The sequence below is a fragment of the Argiope bruennichi genome, chromosome 11, assembly GCF_947563725.1.
Source record: "Argiope bruennichi chromosome 11, qqArgBrue1.1, whole genome shotgun sequence".
Classification (NCBI taxonomy): Eukaryota; Metazoa; Arthropoda; class Arachnida; order Araneae; family Araneidae; genus Argiope; species Argiope bruennichi.
In genome coordinates this window covers 2,042,246-2,062,175 of record NC_079161.1, presented here as the reverse complement: position 1 = coordinate 2,062,175, position 19,930 = coordinate 2,042,246, and the positions used below count along the sequence as shown (strand labels likewise).

At 33.1% G+C, this 19,930-nt stretch overlaps 1 protein-coding gene across 1 annotated transcript in view; it reads right to left on the bottom strand.

Annotated features, from left to right (window-relative positions):
- Positions 1-19,930, bottom strand: part of LOC129957462 (pre-mRNA splicing regulator USH1G-like) — an 85,750-nt gene that overhangs the window by 5,367 nt on the left and 60,453 nt on the right. The window lies entirely within an intron of this gene.

Below are 19,930 nucleotides of genomic sequence, written 5' to 3'. Positions count from 1 at the left end.
TTGTTTACACTTGATCTCAACCGAGAAAGTCTCGTTTCATGCCGCCGGTGACCGTGACCGGAGAAGGGAGGAGCGTTGATCCGTGACTTCGAAGCGGTATCCGCAAGGCTCGGCGATGCGTGCGCCGGAAGTCAATGCGGGGTGGGCGGATTTTAATGAGTGGATGAAATATATTTATTTCAGAACCAGATAGAGGGATGGTTGAATGACGCGATATCAACAGGGTGCAACTGTCTGTCCATTTATGTTGTCATGGATAGAGAAAGGATCAACCATACAACTTTCATATAAGAATGTCACGCACAGCCCGAAATCAAAAGTCCCGACACACATCCGAGTTCTATTTTCAACCCAATACTGTTATTTGAAAAATCTTATAAACGTGTCCAGGAGAGCTTTGCCACGACGTCATGGATGCTGTTCCAGGTTATAATTTTCATTCTTTCCGCTGATAATTTTGAATCTCGAGGGAACACTTTCCTTCGAGTTCATCTTTAAATTTAATTTCAATTCAGTTTCAAATAAAAAAATTTGTTATTCTATCCTCTAAGAGAATTACTAATTTACCAGAAAAGGAATTTTTTTACATTATTTTAAATGTTGGTGAGATTGCAGGACATGCAATTGTTTGGTATGAAATTTTTATAGTTACTTGTAGTTGTTGTAAACTGAAATTGGAGAGAAGAATAAGATTTGAATAAAAGTCATCGAATACCAGAAAAGACGCTGCTTATTATCAGAACTTCAAAGTCCTATAAAACCTTATTGATCTTATGAGCATAAATATCATTGTTCCAATTAGAGAGGAGGGCATTTAGAAATCGAAATCATGAGCCAGATGGCTGAACATTTCTGCAAGTGCTTTAGGAATTCGTTCGTCTACACCCGATGTCATAAGCGGCACTTCCATAATTAACACATCGGTATTTGCTAGCCCCCCCCAAGAAAAAAAAGATTCCTTCATCAGACATCCTTGGTCTCCAGTTTGAGAGCAAACGGCTTACGCTTCCACAGTTTCTACAGCAAATGCAAGAGAAAACAACGAACCCGAGCAATTGACTTACGATCATTTGATTATCCACGACTCGTCCGCTTTCAAACGAGTTCGAGTGGCAGATAGTTTTCGAGCTTCATTCCATCGTTTTACTGTGGATTCGTAACATTTTGCGCTGGTGAAATTTTGATCTTGATCTGAATCAAACTTATTGAATTAAACTTTATGATATAATCGAGGCCCTATACATGCCGGATTATAAAATAGAAGACAATTATTTATTACAAGACAGATTTTAATATACAATTGGTGCTACAATGTGCTTTGAAGAGAACACTGCAGTTCCAAAAACAAAGTTCAAGAGCTCTTTTCAAAGGTCAAACTAAATTCCATCTCCTCTCAAAAATCAGTTTCACACTCCAGCAAAAGAAAGAAGTTCCAAATTATGGAAATTGTGGGATAGGTTTCTAATTTAATACGTTGCATGTCTTATTTTGTTACATAAGGGAGATAGAGAACATCAAACGCTTTTTAAGTCGGCCATTGAGTATTTTTGCTCATTCATTTCAGTGAGTTGCTCACTATCATTGAACGTAACCCCTTGGTGAATATCTCATTAGAGTACGCCGAACCTCCCCCTTTTCTGTCATTTCCAAGCCTACGCCTTCGCAATGGCATTCAGTGAGGACCCAGTCTAAACTTTGCGATAAAAAGGGACTCAAAAATTAGCTCAGATTGAATATCCAATTCGCTCAATTAAAAACTGATATTTTTCAAAGATCACATATGACGTTTTTGGAGTGTCATCACAGCACTTGCCTGGTTTGGGATTGTGCATGTCCTGATTTATTTACTTGGAATCATTTCATTTTCTGAAAAGGGATTCTTACACTAGATCTTGTGCTAATTATCGATTTTCACAGTTGAATTATTAATAAAATTAATTGCATTCTGTTTGCAAACTAGTGGCAGCAATTGTCTGCGAATTTGAGACAAAATTAATTTTATTATAATGCTTCATGCAGGAAATATTTAATATAAGACTAAAATAAAATACACTGAGGAGTTGCTGGTAATCTTAAAAGTAAACGAAAAACACGAACTCTTTTTTAGTTTTACTTATTTTGCGTTAAAGTTTTTTTTTAAGCAAAATCTTGGAAAATGTGGATGATTATATCACTAAGCAAGATGTATTTCGCCTCTTTCCCCAACTAACAAATCAATGATGAACAGAGGAGATGGCAGTTTCCTTCCTTTAATAAATAAAATTCTCCTGAAACTATTTTTTTAAGTCATCTAAACAGTCTCTCTATTATAAATAAAAGAAATGGTTATGCTGAAGTTCTAGAGCCTGGGCCATTTTACTTTAAGCTACCACATTTAGAACAAACATATTTTGAAGCTTTAAAATAAATGAAATTTTAATTAAGCGTGATTTTGGCTTTCCTACGCAATATTTCCAAAATTATTATTGCAGGAAATTTTTTTTTATACCGCTTGAAAATTTTAAAAAATTATACTTTTTATGATACCAAAGTTGCCGTAGAAATTTTTAAACATATTATATATATATATATATATATATATATATATATATTTGCATGATTTTTCAACAATACCTTTTACTGTTGCCATGTAATTCAAACTCCTATCATTATTCTATCAAATATTTAATAGTATGGTTTTCTACCATTTCTGAAAGTTAAGGAAGAAAAATTCGCTTTTTTTATTTTAACATGATAGTGTACTTAAGGAGTCAGGAAGCAAATCCACATTTTCGCAAATGTCAGAAGATGAGTTTCGAAATAAATTAAACAAGAACTTAAGTCTTCAAGGTTTTATGTTTAGTTTTAGTCAAGCCTTACGTTTATGCGAATTCTTTACGAAAGTTCATATACACAATTCGCATTCCTAAGACAGGTGCAAATCTATTAAAATGAGATGGCCATAATGTTTGATACTAAAAATACTTTGTTGAGGCAGTCATGAATATCATGTTATTCACAAGAGTCTTAACTTAAGTCAAATGCACTTAATACTCCCGAATGAATCAGTTGGCTTTCTTATATAAATATTAAAATTATAAACATTGTAAAGCTCGGAATTAAAAAATGTGTCGAAGAGGGACATTTGATTTTAATTCTGAACAAATTCAGGTCATTTTCTAAATTCCAACCCAAGGGCTCTAGTAAAATCTAAGCTCGTGAAAAACGTCTCGTCACTTGTGTAACAGTGTAAAAGTTGCGAAACTCGCACTCTTGATGAAACACTCTTGATTGCAATCTTGAGTGTTCGCAAGAGGCTGAATGGACGAGCTCGAAAGAAGAGCTTTTCTAAACTAAAGAGCTTAATGCGATCAGACGTGCCATCTTGGAAAGAAGAAAATGCCTTCGATCAAACGCTCGCTTCTTATTGCGCGATGTGGTTCCTGCTGGGAAAAATTTGCTGAAGTCGATGAAAAGAAAAAAATATTTTTGACTCTAATGCTTAAGCTCCAATTAAGTGCATTAAAGAAGACCTTATGAAAATTCTTTGATACATCAATGTACTGGAATGTGAATAAGACTTGGTAAGTCTGAAAAAAACAGGAGTTAAGAATAATAATAGAAAACTGATTGCTCGCTCTTGGACAGGACGAAGGCGTCCTCTTTTCCCTCCTGTGGTAGTCATTTTCCAAAGGAGCAGAGATTCGGGAATCCGTAATCATCAGGCTGATCGAGAAACTTTCTTTTGTGAAGTAAAAGGGTGAGTCGTGAGTACGATTTTTTAAATTAGAAAGAAATAAACAGGAATAGTTATTTTCACAGTTGGGAGGTTGTTCAACCCTCTTTAAGGAGTCTTATCGAACTCTGGAAACTAGTAAGTGTTTAAGCAAGTTAAATCAAAACTTCATAATCTGAATCTAATTATTTTTTCAAAGATTCTAAAGATTAAAGGAAAGAAGTACATTGTTTGAAACCCTGTAATACCAGATTAAAGCGAATTCCAAATTGCAAAGCTCCTTATTTTCCTCTCCCTCTTAGAATGCTTTTCATTTTAAAGCATGATACAAATACATAAAAAAAGAGAGAGAGAAAGAAAAGAAAGGTATATTCCTATTCAAGGATGAGTTCGATATAATATCCAAAATTGACAAAGTTCGCTGTGCATTTGAAATTAAGAAATAAATACGCATTATAAGAAAAAATATGTTGTATTTCCTACATTAATGCCTTTATGTTATTAGAGCATTAATACATGAAATACAAAGATATCTAAAAGAAAGAACAAATTTAATGGAATGTACAGTAAATATATCAATTTACGGGTTTTAGAAAGATGAAAATCACCAAAAAAAGTTGATAAATTCTTTCCTGCATCATAGTCCATTCCCTCATTTCAATGCACATATTCTTGACCAGATTTATTTGAACTCAACAAGGTGGCAGGCAGCGCTCCCGTTCATAATCGATCCAGCTGAAGGCTTTACACTAATCTTTGTTCTTGTAAATACTTAAGAGAACGTATCTAACTGGCTTATAGCCGAACCAACCAACATGCGCTCCTAACTCCTAGCTCCAACTTCTAATTGCCGTCTGGAGCGATATACTTTAATTCGTGCTTGTCCGTACCCCTTGTACGAGCTGTTATTTGACGATTGTTGTTTGCGCGTAGCGATTAGTAATAGTTCCGGTTGATCGACTGAAATTATAATTTCTGGCAACTCATTCACTTGCAATTCTTCCATTGATAGAATCATCTACAAATGCTCTGATATGCATATTTATATCTTTACTTATATCGAACATAAATAATATATGTATATAATGTGTGCAAAATATCTTTTTTTTTCACTCTGACCCTCCTCACCTTATATCCAATTATGTGATTAAAGCATAACAAGGTTCAAAATAATTATATATACTCATTGATCAATCAACATTTATTTCTTATGTCTGGTATTAATTTCAAATTCTTTCAGCTACTTTTGTACACTTGTGTGCACATTACGGACAATGGTGTACTTTAAAGTGAATAATAAATGATACCGACGAGCTGCTTGACTCGCGTAGCAAAAATATACGGTGGCCGTGAAGCTTCCAAAAATGCGAGGCGTATCCAAAAGAAAAGCAAATGCAAAATACAAAATTTGGTAGATTCATTTATACAGCATTGCTAACTTGTGAAAGTTACACTCTTCCACCTACAATATAAGTAATAAAAATTGTGCTAATTACTGTGAAGAAATCTCCGTTTCATTATTTTGAAGCTGAAATCCTCCCACTTTAAAGCCAAGGTTTTACGATCAGGTGCTGCGAGCTCAAAAAATAATCTTGAAATTACCCCGAAAAAAAAAAAATACCGACGTTTTCTCTTTTAAGAAAACGAAGCACTTCGCTCCATTGCAATCAAGCGGAATTTAACACATAAATGCGATGTTGAGGAACGCTGTTGAGAAAGACGGATCCTTAGCATAAATGATTAAAATTTAAATGTTTTTAAATGGATCAGGCAAAAATCTTACTATGACCTTGACGTTCAAAATAATCAACATTATGTACGACATATAATGCTATTTGACCTATACGACCTATTTTACCTATTATTTGACCTATACGAAGCTATAAGTCAAATAAAAAAAACAATTAAAAATGAATTATCATTGAGTAAGTATTTCACATTATTTTAATGCTTAAGCTACATCATATACGATGAATTGAATATCGTACAAGCTATCATATGCCGAATGTCTAAATACTGAAAATTTTTATAGATTCAATTGTCTTATGAATTTTCGATTTTTATAGGAAAATATGTTTTCATTTGGAATAAAATTTCGATTTATAGAACAAAAAGGTTTGCATAAAACTTTAAAGTACAGCCAATGCTGTCGAAAAGTGCAGATGGATTTCTTTATTCGAAGAAATAAAAGTTAAATGAAAAAAAATTGTTTCATCAGTTCTTTAGGAGAAAGAAACGGAAAAGTGATAAAAAAATAATAAACACTTGTAATTAAGTCATAACTTGGTGTGAGATTTTTATTTTGGATCCTTGAAATTTCTTAGAGTGAGTCTGGGCCCTTAAATGGAAAATATAACGAGCGAAAGAAAATGGCTCGGAAAAAATAAAGACCTCCCCAAAAATCATCAAATTTAAATAATACGAAGTGCTTCTCACTTTCAATTTGCAAACAGTCGAAAAAATTGGAAATTCTTCACATTTTGATCAAGTTGTAATAAATCAGTAAGATTGGACTTCCCCAAACTCTAATGAATGTTCTAACAAATGCCATCGCCGAATAACAGTTATGAAAGAGTCTGACAGAGTGAGATTCTGATAATGGGGCGTTTAATCACTGCGATGTGATTAATACACTCTGTATTGCAACAATCTTGCTAACCCTGTACTACTATAAACACGATTTCACTAAAGCAGGTTTTATAGAAAATGGATCGAAGGAAAATCAAGACAGGTGATAAAAAGCAAACCGATACCAAAAAAAAAAAAAAAAAAAAAAAAAAAAAGAATAAAGGAAATAATTCCTTTCGCCCAGTACTAATACATGACGACATGAAATATTGGAACAATTTTTACCTGAAGAAGCGCGGCTGGTGATATCTCCAATCAGGACGCATTTTGATCGAGATGAGCTCATAAGTAAATACTAATGAATCGGAAGGCACGGTTTAAGTTATATTCTTCAAGCTTCATTCAAAAATTTTAAATTTGAAAACATTGCTTTGAAATATTTTCGGCAAAATAATATGTCCAAAAGAATGATAGGAAATAAAATGCCAAAAAAATAAAAATAATTAATTTTACTTTTCATATATGAGCATTGCAAGTAAATTGGTAAACTACTTATACATGTTTACATATTTTTAAAATGAATTTATTTAAAAATTTAATTATTTCAAGTCTTTTTTAACCTTTAAAAATTAACTATGCATAATTACTTTCAATAAAAGGTAAGATAAACTTGCAGTTTGTACTTCAGTTTTATCGATATATATATATATATATATATATATATATATATAACGAATTTTTTCCATTAATCTTCACATTTGTCATGTAAATGTTCAAATGTTCGACTGTATTTTCTGTTTATAAACGTCACTAAGCCCAATCATCACAAATCTTATTATAAACAAATTCAAGCAAATTCTAATATGACAGTGAATTGAGAAACATTTTTTTTAAATTAATTCTTTAGATTTTACGAAATATTGCTTCAGTTGGTGGCAGTGTTTGTTGTTTCAAAAATTAATTCTTCGAGGGTTTTTTTTTTGTTTGTTTGTTTGTTTGTTACATTCCTCACGCTTTTATCTTAACTCTCTTCTCTTCTATTTTATCGTTCATTTCTTCACATAATCCGAGAATCACTAATAAGCATAATAAAAGTAAATGTAACTAAGTTAAAATAAATTAAGTCGAAACCTCCAAAGGAAAATACTGCCAGTAGAATCATACGTTTCTGATCACTTTGTAGTTTCAAAACATGTTTCTATGTTTACGCTTCTCTCTACATCATTCCTCGAATTCTTTGACATAAAAGAACGCTGTGATTGATATCTTAGTTGCAGGATTGTCAAAAGATGCAGACGATTCTCATGGAATATTCCGGAGCGAACCCTGTTTACCACGTTCTATATTCCGCAGGTGTGCTGGCGCAATAAACTGGCCGGTTTCCAAACCCACGCGTTTTTTCCTTTTCTTCTTTCCGCAGTTCGGAAGACGTAGGGATTGTTTAGGCACCTGTTGCGTAGAAGCCACAGATTTTGTTGATAAACCAGATACGAAAAAAAAAATATTAAATGAGTCTGTTTTAAATTTTGAATAGATTCGAATGCCTTTGCATGCCAGTCAACAGAAAATGTAGAATCAAAAATAAAAACATTCTAAGCCTTCAGCTGAATTAAAAATAAAAAAAATAAAAACGTTATCTTAATTACTGAACAAGTGAATTCTTGAAATATGGGTTGAATCTTTTAATCTTATAACTGAAATTAAATAAAATAAATGTAAGCTATTTCTATAAATGTAGAAGCATAAACATATGGAAGGAATACAAATGGGCATGCAAATAGCCTTTTGTAACATTTAACAATTAGTATCAGAATCATTATCACATGATACTGAAGAAATAATTTATTTTTATTAATAAAAATTGTCATTGATAAAAATCGGAAGTGCACTTTTGGTGGAAATTTTAATCACTGACTATTTCAAACAAACTTTCTGCCCCGGCTATAAGTGTTGAAAACGTGTTTCGCTCCCTGATGCGCTTTTTTTTTTTTTTTTTTTTGTATAATACTTGTTTCTTTTTAATTCTACATCATACCTTTAAAAAAATAATGTAAATTTATATAAATAAACTCAAGGGATATAGAAAGAAAAATTTCATTAAGTTTTTTTTTTATAAAATTAGTAAATTCAAAATCATTAAGAGGCAAATTAAAACTTCGTTAATAAAGGCTGCTTTTCCAAGACAGGAAAGGAAAGTTGATTGATTAGTTTTTTCAAAATTAATTGAAACAGTGAAGTGCTTATTTTAAAGAGTTTTTTGTTTAACTCGTTGATTATGTGCTCAGTTAAATCGTATAATCAGCAGGAGGTTGCAACCCCCCCCCCTCTACTTTTTCCAATCGAACATAAACATTTAAAACTTAACAAATCATTATTCACATAATGTCACGTATTTGCAATAATTATCATAAAAGCGACATAAATTGCGATAGCCAACAAATTCTCTCATTCTATTCTAAACAGTAATTTTTATTTTCCTGTTTACGAAGTATAATAAAGAAGTTTCTATGATTCTCGAACAATACGATTTCTAAATGTGCGGTCATTGTTATTGTTAGTATTGATATAGTACAAAAAATGAATGCTGAAAACATGAAACCCTCTCCAGTAGAAGCATATAAAAATTTTGGAATAGATCGGCAGAATTGCACGGGGCAATCTGCAATGTTATAAAAAATATTAATGTAATAAAAAATGTTGGGAATTTATTATGGGTTTAAAGAAGGCATTAATTAATAAAATAAATTAACTTTAGGATTCACAGACTGCTTGTTTTGTAAAAATTTCGTTTACAAAATGTTTGTTAGAATTGGTGGTAATCGCGAAGCAACTGGGCACATTGCACGTCGATTATGGTAACCGCTCGCGAGCATCTTCAAACATGACTCCATTTTCTACTGGAAGAGACTTGCACGGCAGTGCGATAAATTTAATCTTCCTCCACCAACAAGTTTGCCTAACGAAACCAATCTGTTCAATATACCTTCTGATACTATTTCTAAATTCGAAACAAAACACTCATCGCCAGTGACTCTTGATGAAAATATCGCATTTTAATCAAACACTTCTTTTAAAGTAATGGAAATGAAAATGTTTCATTTCGATCTGATGAGCCATCTTATAAAATGTCTTTACCTCCTTGGGACTTTCTAACATTTAAAAAAGTTACGCATAGTTAAAACAGAAAAGTTTTTACGCATAGTTAAAAGTTTAAATGGAAGAGTTTTTAAGCATAGATAAAAGTTTAAAACGAAAAATAGAGAAAACAAATTCTTAACTTGGAAAAGCTACATTTCGTTCAGTTTTCAACTACTACTTTCCAATGCTACAGAACAGAGACGTCAATAGAAATGTTCTGAAAGAAGCAAATAACATTTCTCTAATTTATCATCAAAATAAATTAGAAAATTAATTTCATGTTTAAATAAAGATAATCAATTTAATTATAATTATCAATTATTTGTAATGGGTTCAATAATAATTTAATCAAGATAAAGGTGCTGACATAAAGGTGCCCTCCGCTGTATTATACTTACACTACAGACTTGCCTAATAATACTATTCTCATTTTCTATAACAATTCTACTTCAAGAAATCGGAAGAAACAATGGATTGACGATATCAATTCATACAAATTTTCATTCATCTTGTTGGTTTCTAGTCGACCAGTCAAAAACAGTCGGTAAAATTCAACACCAGATTCAGTTGTCACCGTGTCAGTTATTCTATGAAATGTAGAGCAAATTAGTCTAAATGATACTTAATACATCATAGATAAATCAGATGTAGTAAAATAAGACTTAATGTCGGCGACATTCACCGTATTCTTTTCTTAGTCAATGGATTAAAAAACAAAAATGCGACATTCACTTGTCCCATATCAATTATTCTACCAGATGTAGTAAAAATTATTCTTTAACTAAACGGCAACTGAATTAGATGTTCAACGTTTTGCCGAATTAACGTCATCGGCATCCTTTGTATTGATTTCTTAGCCACGCGACTAAAAATAATCGGTAAAACACATCAGATTCAGTTATTACCATGCCTCTTTTTCTACCAGTGTAGTGCAAATTAGAACTGAATGGAAGACAACTGCATCAGATGTCCTACATTCCGCTGACATGACCCATGTTAATAAGGTTTTCAAATTCGATGGAAAATTGGCCTATTTAGAGAATATAAAATATAATAACTTGAAGATGGGATTTAAATTATCAGACACGAATCGACATATTTTTTGAAACAATAAATATTTTTTTCGGTAAAACTTTTATTTTCACGACGATGAGAGGACAAGCGGTCTCCGACAGAAGTCTTTTCCCACCCCTTCAGTGTTACTGCCGCTGCTATGCAATAACGCTCCGAATTCTAAACATGCAAAAGGATAATTAAAATGAATAATATAATTAAAATAATCTAGCGAGATTTTTCCTTTCTTGTTTTTATGATTCATTATGATTATGATTTTGTATTTTAATTCATTGAATTAATGGTGTTATTTTGTAAATTTTTTAATCATAAATTCAATTCCGTTTATTGTAGCAGTTACAGCTTTATCTTTCAATTCACTTGAAACTCTTTTTATCCACGATATTTATCGGTCATGACATGTGATTAATACTCTCCGAAAACCGAATTTGTGCTTTTAGACACGTTTTTCCCAACCGATTGGAACAAAAAATTTGCAGAAAATCTCATACCAATTTTTACAAATTTAAGTTATTGCTTTTTTTTAGTTATGAAAGTACAGACCGCTTGGCGGATTGGGGGGGGGGAGAATGTATAAATGGTGACACCAAACATGTTAAATCTGCGCATCACATTTTATCCATCTTCGCTTCGCAATGACTGCTTTCATTTATATTCGGATGGCCGGACAGACATAATTCCTCAGAATGAATTTCGCTCAAAATTTGTTAGTATACCAAACGAAAGAGTTTTTGAATTATCCTTGTCACAGATGCTAAAAATGTGTTTAAGGGACTCAGAAAGGGTTGAAACGCGAAGATTCGTCAAAGTTCGAGTTCGAATTTTTTTGCCGCTTATAATAATTTATCCATAATTCTTATACGAGAAAGTAAAAAATGCCGCTTTAAACATATTTAAAGTTTTTAGGATGAAATGTACAAACCATTTTTATAGAATATCACTGCACTAATGTGATCATCTATCTCCCCGAAACCCTTAAAGATGAAGCTGCGTGTTTAGGATGCCGTGTCACTTTCTTGTACATAAATATGTGTGTAATAAATAAGCCGTCAGAAACAACCATTGAAAGTCCTTAATTCAAAACAATAACAAAAAGGATTATCACATGCATTAAGAAATGCCAAGCATAGCTTCAAAAAAATAAGCTGGTGAAGGTTGATATAAATAAAACAATTCTAAGTTTATTTCATTCTTTTCATTTGAATGAATGTGGCAGACATACGTTGAAAAACACAAATTAAGAAATATTTTTAAAAAATCGTATTACGTTTTGCTCGAGGCTCGGCTTTTGAAGTATTACGATTCAATGGAATTTCCGGAGAGCATTCCTCCATTCAGTCAGAAAAAGCAACTCTTCGTCAAACCAAAATCTTTTCGTTATCGTCTTAGAGAATTCGGAGCCCTTAAAACACGTATCGGGAATTACCATCGTTACACACACTTGACATCTCCAAGCAAATCGCTTTCTTGGGGGAAAATCGCATTAGGAGTGTAAAACAGCATTTCTCTACTTAGGGACATTCGTTTCGGATCAGTGAGATGTTGTCATTCGAGATCCGAAGTGAAAGAAAAACACATTTAATCCAAATGATTAAAAAGCATTTTTCCCCTAATTAACTCTAGAATGAATAAAGCTGATTTGTATGACCTCCAAATATAGTAAATATATATTCTAGACGTATATAACTAAAGTTATGTACCGTTCTACAAACATAAATAAAACTGTTTACAGCTGCATAAATCCATAACATTCATTCAGATGTTTGATGATTTTATTGGCGCAAGAGCCAATTTTCAGTTAAATTGCGCCAAATGTATGGTTAAAATATTCATGTTGTAGGTAATCTAGCTAAAATTAATTATATCAAAAGATTATTAAAAAATGTTAATAAGTCGTCAAATAACAAAATCTGCAGATCACCTCTTTTTGAAAGCAATGTAGAACAGTGAAAGCAATTCCTATTTTCTCTCAATAAATCCATTTAACTAAGTTTCACAACTAAACGAAAAAAAAAAAAAAAAAAAAAAACGACTATGATATAAAAACACAGCTTATTTAAAAGAATTAAAACACACATAAGAAAAATTTCGAAAGATCAGTAATTTTTCTGTTGCAGCTAAAAAAAATGGCCAGAATGTTTGAAATGTTCAGCAAAAAATACACTAAGACATGAAACAAAAAAGTTTTAAAATTTTGTGGAAATAACGCATTCAAACACAACAGCCACACATCTTTTGTTTCTGAAGTTAGGTTTATCAAATCCCTTGTGATTCATGCAAGTACTATAAATGTAGTGAGGTAATACATGCAATATTACTGAAAAGCATAAAAAAATTCTATGAAATTCTATTGTAGATAACATTTTTTCAATACAGTAATAACAAAGACAGCTCTAGGAGGCAAACGAACTTAAATTTCTTCAACTATAAGGTGTACTATCGGATTAATATAATTCGGTACATAAGTATATATGTACTATATATGTATTATTTTTATAAGATAGTAGACCCCCTTCCCCCCGTTTTTAAATAAAGTTTTAAATTAATTCTGAAACTATCAATTGGTCGTATTACCTTCAGATACCTTGCATTTTAGCATATTTTTTTTTATCTTCTCTCTATTCCTATAAAGCTGAAACATAACTTTCTTCCTTTGTTAATCGTTGAGTTTGAAAGGGCCGTTATTATTCTCCGTAAGCTGTCGATGTAAGCTGCATTATCCGCAAAATTGTGACGCACAGCGACCGAGGGGAATCAAGCCATGAAATGGCTGGGGGAAAAAATGAGAACTCGACTCGAAAAGTGAGTAAATTTTCTTCTATGGGAAGGGGTTTACACGTATGTGTAACAATTATGATTTATTGTTTTTTTCACACAAAAAAAAATGGATCATTCATTTATGTGATAAAATGATATAATTGGATGATAAAACATCTGTATTTTGCTTTGTGAATGAAATTATTTGGCACTAAAAATTTCCGCCCTATGATCGAGAATTTACTGTTCAAGGCCTCTTTGTGACATTTCCTCTGTGAAAGAGAAATGGGGGGGGGGAATTTCCGCACACTCAAAAACAATTGATTTGAATAGTCTTTTCCCGCTCCACCCATTTCTAAATGTTTGGAAGAAGGGATAATGATGCGACACATGTTAGTGCCTGACCAACCAATGGCATTCATGTAGGAAGCACACAAGAAATACTGTGCGTCAAAACCGGACAGCATTCTCATCTACACAAAAGGACAGTTTCTGTTTGGCTTGGTTTTTATGAGAAAGAACTTCACTTCCGTTGATAAGCAGATAATCAAAATAAGTAGCTGAAATGCGTGTAAGTAGATAATCAAAATATAAATCTGGAACAGATTTTTTTTTCTGCTTTTGTAGCATCAAACTAGCGGGAAAGTCCCTCTCCCGACTTTTATGTGGTATTTTTTGTATGACAAGACACGAAGAAAACGGAGAACGGATTTCAGGTGCATTCTTCACCATTCATTGACTGTGAAACTTGAAAAATATCTGTAATCTTGCCACAAAATGGTCACTGAATGATCTCGGTCACATTCGCATTTCCTCGGGACTTCAAACAACCATTGCGATCGATTCTTCAGAAAGAAAAACAAAACGCTGCACGTTAAAATGGAGTGGAGCGCACTGCAACTGCTTATAAGCAAAAGTGGGAGTGGTCTCCCCAAAATTCCCTCGCATATTCCCTAATCAGACTGTTATCCCGGAGAACGCCTTGCTTGGTATTGGCATACAATAGCCACAAAATATTAACGTTTGAAGTGAATTTAGCATTTCTACTAAACTGTGTGATCCTCCTCAATTTTTTTTGAGATGAATCCTTGGCATGCGATGAATATCATCCGAAAATTGAATTTTTTTTTAGACACGTTTTCCGCAATCGATCTGAAAACAGAGGATAATTAAAAGATGACAAAAACAAGAAGGAAAAGGAATCTCTTCTAATAATAAAGAAGAGTGTATGTGTGTTGGCGCACTACAGGTTAGATCATTCAGCAAACCATTTCGATATTTCGTGCATATACCTTAGTAGGTGGGAACCTTGGAGCGATTTTTTTTAGAATTTTAATTTATTAAAAATGAAACGAAATTTGACGTTTTCTCGCTATAACTTCTGAAGCTATTATGGCACAATAGTAAAATTTTCACCATTTTCAAATTTAAAAAAATTGAAAATTTGTTCTTTTAATGATAGCGATGTAGAATCGTGCGAATCTTTCCTGAATTCTAATCATTTTTTAGAAAGGTATTTTTGCCCTGAAATTCAAATTGTTTTCGTCAAATACTTAACGGGTTGACATTTTTCTTCATTTCTGAAGACTAAAGAAGAACGAGTCTTTTTAATATCAGTGGCGTTTAAAAGACAGTTGAAAAAATGAAATCACGATGCGAAATTTAAAAGAACGGGATACTTACGTTATTCTTAATAACTATGCTATGATATTTTTGGACTTAAGTGAGGCATTTAAAATGACACGGCTTTAATATCCATCAGTTTGGCGGACATGAAGGTATATCTAAACAATTTATCTGTAACCAATATCCTTGGAGAGGCAGCCGGTTGCCAGAGGTGATAAGAAGAAACATAATTGGAAGAAACATATTACTCTGATTATTTTAATCTTGTCCCTCATGATACTTTAATTTTTTATCTTTCGTCAACCTTTACAGGTGAAAGCAAGCAATTTAGGAAAAGCAATTGAAACAAACTTTTTTGATGCTAGATTTTAAATTAAAACTAATTAAAAACAATAAGTGCTCTGTTAAAATTTTTACAAATAAACTTACCAACTATTCAAATCAAAATCTTTTTATGATTTTTACTAAAAAATTATTAAATTATTCAAATTAAATTACAAAAACTGAAAAATGATGTTATAAAAATTGCGTAAAGTTGCACAAGCTGCCACTTTTTATGACAAAAAAGAAAATAATATGTATTTAAGAGAAGTCCTTATGTCCGCTTCTACATTAAGTCAGAAATTATCAGATACAGAAATACTGTTTACTGAAATGCTAAACTTGCTTTTTTTTCACTTTTGCTGCATTTTACATAGACAGACAAAAAAAAATAGTTAGGCGTATGTATAGACTTTTTTATTATTATTATTATTATCGGAGATTTCATTCAAATCTTCAGATGAAACATTGTGAAGATAACAGTTCTTCAGTATCAAAAAAGTAAGGTCAGGTGGTGAAAGTCAGAGGGGGAAAATGTCAAACATACTCCTAATAGTGTGCATGTTTGGGTTTTTGACCTGAAGGTACTATATATGGCAAATAGATTAAGAACGTATACTTCAATGCGATTTTTTTTTTTTTTTGAGATTCTGGCTAAAATTTTTATAATTAAATATTAATAAACTCGTAATAACTTTCAAAAGTTACATTCTCATTTTTTTTAAATTCAATTCTCCTTTGCTCAACGTGTTGTCTGTAGTCAGGGCGAGCGGAGAGCCCATCATTTTCGAGCATGGCTATCATTGATGTTAAGTAATCCAGTCGAAAATTAGCTCTAACAATCTTATTCGTGATGATTCCTTTTCTTGTAAGCTTACGCAATGACAAATGCCCTCCGAGCTAGCGGATTCAATTTCCATGTCGGCAGGACTGGGGTGAGTACATTGCCTTTTCGCCATAGCTTCCTTTTTAGACATTCCTAAAAAATGAATGCACTGATCCCACTGCTTGGGGAACTCAGAATTTATACCTTTACAGAATAATCTAGATTTATAAAGAAGGTTATAGAAGTTTCTAGAACATTGACAAATGAATAACAAGAAATTTAAATTAAAGTTCAAACTTTAGTGTAATGCGACTGCTAACTGGGATTCGAATCCCCGCCGTTCTGCAGGCGCGCACTTTACCTCTGAGCACGCTGATCGTGTGTACATCTTCCTTTGGCGACAATATTTTAAAAAAGGGGATTAAAACGTTTCTGCAGATATTTTTAAACCCCTTTTTATTCAATTCGTTTTTCTAGATACTTTACTGGTTTTAAAATTGCTTTTTTCGGTTTATATTTTATTTATTTTTATTATAATTCTAAAATCTGTTCATAAATTTTTTATGAAAAGATTTAAGAATGATTTCCAAAATATATTGATTATAAAAGTAATAAATAATAATAATAAATTAAATAATTATAAATAATAATAAATAATAAAATTTAACCTTAGTGACATAAATCTAGGGATATTATTAACTAGGGAAAGATAAAATTGTACTGCCACTTTCTCACTCATAAATATTTGGTTAGTACTGGAAAAATCCATGACTTGATATAAGCTAATTGAATCACAATATTTCTACGTTTGCCTTTTTAAATCCGCTTTCTCAGTATGCTTTTTCCGAAACTTTAAAAATATAAGTTTCTATATCAGTTACATTCAGCAAAATAAAAGCAAAATGCTTCGAAATTGTGGAAAATAATTTTTGGGGGCATCGAATTCCCTTTAACTGAAAATTCTCCATCATTTTGCTTAACGAGCTGATCACCAAAGATGCCAAATGTGGTTTAAGAAAAGGACAGCGCAAAATTAGGATAAACTGCTGCAGAAAGTAGAGCTAGTGATAAATTAGACGCTTTCAATCTTAAGCAAAAAAAAGTTTTTTTTTCGTAAATATTTAAATAATCCCTAAGAAGAAGGCTTAGTTAAATTATTATCTAATATTTTTTAGCTTTCTTGTTTACTAAGTATGCAAAATATTATAATCGTCAAAAATATTCGATCTGGATATTTAGATGAATTTCCGCTCCTTCAGAATTCCGAGAATGCGAAAATCGCAGTCTTCAAATTTTTCTGTTTGTCTGTTTGTTTATGATTAAAACATCTTGAAAGCGCAACGAGTACAAAATCTATATGTAAAATGTCCTTTACACCAAATTTCAAGATTTCAATCCAATTTCTAACGAAACGAGTGAACAAATAATCGTACACGTCCTTAGGCCTGCGAACACGTTAAAGTGAAAAGGTAAATAGCTAGGTGGGTGAAAATAAGTATAAAGATTTGCCATTAGAATGACACCAAATGTTAAGCAAAATCTGTAGAAAAGAAGACACTTAATTTGTAGACATTTCGTTGTACACGAAATTCGATGTATTACGCCTACAGACGAGAAAGTGGAGTAGAATAGATTCAACCTCAAAAAAAAAAGTTCTTTTAATTAAAAGTTTCATTTAGTTTGTGGCATTTACATTTATTATGAGAGGAATATCATTCTTACAGCTTAAATTTTTCTCGATTCCATCGAGTCAATCTCAATTTCTTCAGCTCTGTTCTCGTTCTTACCTTTGTGAACGCGACCTTTGAATGATCAACGACTCCCACGCCATTCCCTCGCTCACGACTTTGATTATGAGGCGGAGGTCGTCTCGTAAAGGAGGCTTCATTTACTTTGCTGAAACGAGCTGTGTGTAGGGGATGGGGGGCATGAAGTGAATGGACTAAATAGTTAAAAGAGGATTTGGCTTTGTTTGCTTCATTGAATGGGTTGCAGTAACACTTAAATTCTGAAAAGAAAACGAGGAAAAATACTTCAAATTATAAGCAGAACCAATGGGAAAGTGCTCTCTAGATGTTTTCGTGTGCTATCTAGATGTTTAGAGGCACAGAAATCTCTGTTATTGCTACTGCCGAATGGTAACAGTTAGGTACAAATAAATAACTATACGAAAGTTTCAGACTGTTTCATTGAGCATTTTTAGAATTCAACGCTTTGCTAATTAAGGAAGCTGAAAAAATTATTAGGAATGTTCTGGAAAGGGTTCACCAAAAACTCCGTTCACTCATTGGAAGGAACCAAGGAATAGGCCTTAAACAATGTATAAAGTAACAAGAAACAGGCAGTAGATGCTGCGGCTTGCCCATGGAAACAGATAATCCAAGACTATTATCTTATAAAATTGGTTTTTGCATTATATTAAAATTCAAAAAGTACTTTATAAATAAATAGAATTCATATCTATGTAATATTTTCTTATTTTTAATATATTTTTTATGTAATATGAAATTTGCAACAGCTACTTTTTAATGTTATAAGATAACTTTAAACGAGCAATTCTTGTGTGTGTATACAGGGTGTCCCATAAATATTGGGACAAACTTTAAGGGGAGGTAGGGTACATCACAAGGATTCAGATTTGCATAGCAACCCATGGTTAGAAACGCCATGGGAAAGTAGTATGACAGGTACAAGAAATGAAGAGACACAAGATTGAGATAATCTGAAATGTTTATTGGTCAAAGATATTACATGTGCTGTGGTACATGATATTTAAAAATGTCACAAAAGATGTTCAAAGTTTCCACCATTATTAGCGATGCATGCGTTACACCGTCGGACCATAGACTGGCGAACTCTCTCAAATACACCCGGATTTTGTTGGATATCCGAAGCAGCACAGACGATTCTTGCAACCAGATCCATTTCTGAATCAACAGGTGTTGCGTACACAGCACTTTTCAGTGCACGCCAAAGGAAGAAATCGTTGCTGTTTAAATCAGGAGAGCGAGGTGGGCAGGGAACCGGTCCACCACGACCAATCCATCGGTGACCAAACATCTAATTCAAATGTTCACGAACATATCTGTCATAATGGAGAGATGCCTCATCATGTTGAAACCACATATGGTGTCTGATATGTTATGGCACAGGGTCAAGTAATATTGGTGGAACCTCTTGCCAGAAGATGAGATATTGTGCAGTGGCGATGGCAGCAAATAAGGTCCGACTAAGACGTCACCAACTACACCAGCCTAAACATTCACTGAAAAGCGATGTTTGGCAGCATGTGGTCTTATGCCATGGGGATTCTCGCCAGCCCATAAATGCGCATTGTGGTAGTTGAACATCCCATCTCACGTTAAGTGCGCTTCATCCGTCATTAAAACGTAGGATGGGAAATTCGCATCTTGGCAACGTTCATCGAGATACCACCGTGCAAAACGTTCGCGAGGTGGATAATCTGCGGGCAGCAGTAACTATACGCTTTGCAGAGGGTCGTACGGCCTTCACGTTGCAAAACACAATGAACTCTATTCCGAGATCCGGCAACGGCAGTAGCGACGCTGGCACTCGGATTCCTTCTAATGGTATCCAACACATATTCTTCCATCCTGGGAGTTAAATTCACTTGTGGCTTGCCCTCACTGTGTCTATTACCTCCTAACGACTCATATTCACACAAATTGTGATGCAAATTACTGAACATCTAGCGGTCTGGTGCATCTCTCTGTGGGTACCTTTACCGATACAACCTTTCAGCCGCTCTTGCATTTCTTTCTGCCAATCCGTAAATCAGGTGCATATCTGCCAGCTCTGTCTTCGTAAAACGTTCCAAACTCCTCTGCGGGCGATCGCAGCTCAAATGACTGAGAAATTGCAGGTCTGCTTCCTTAAACGCCATC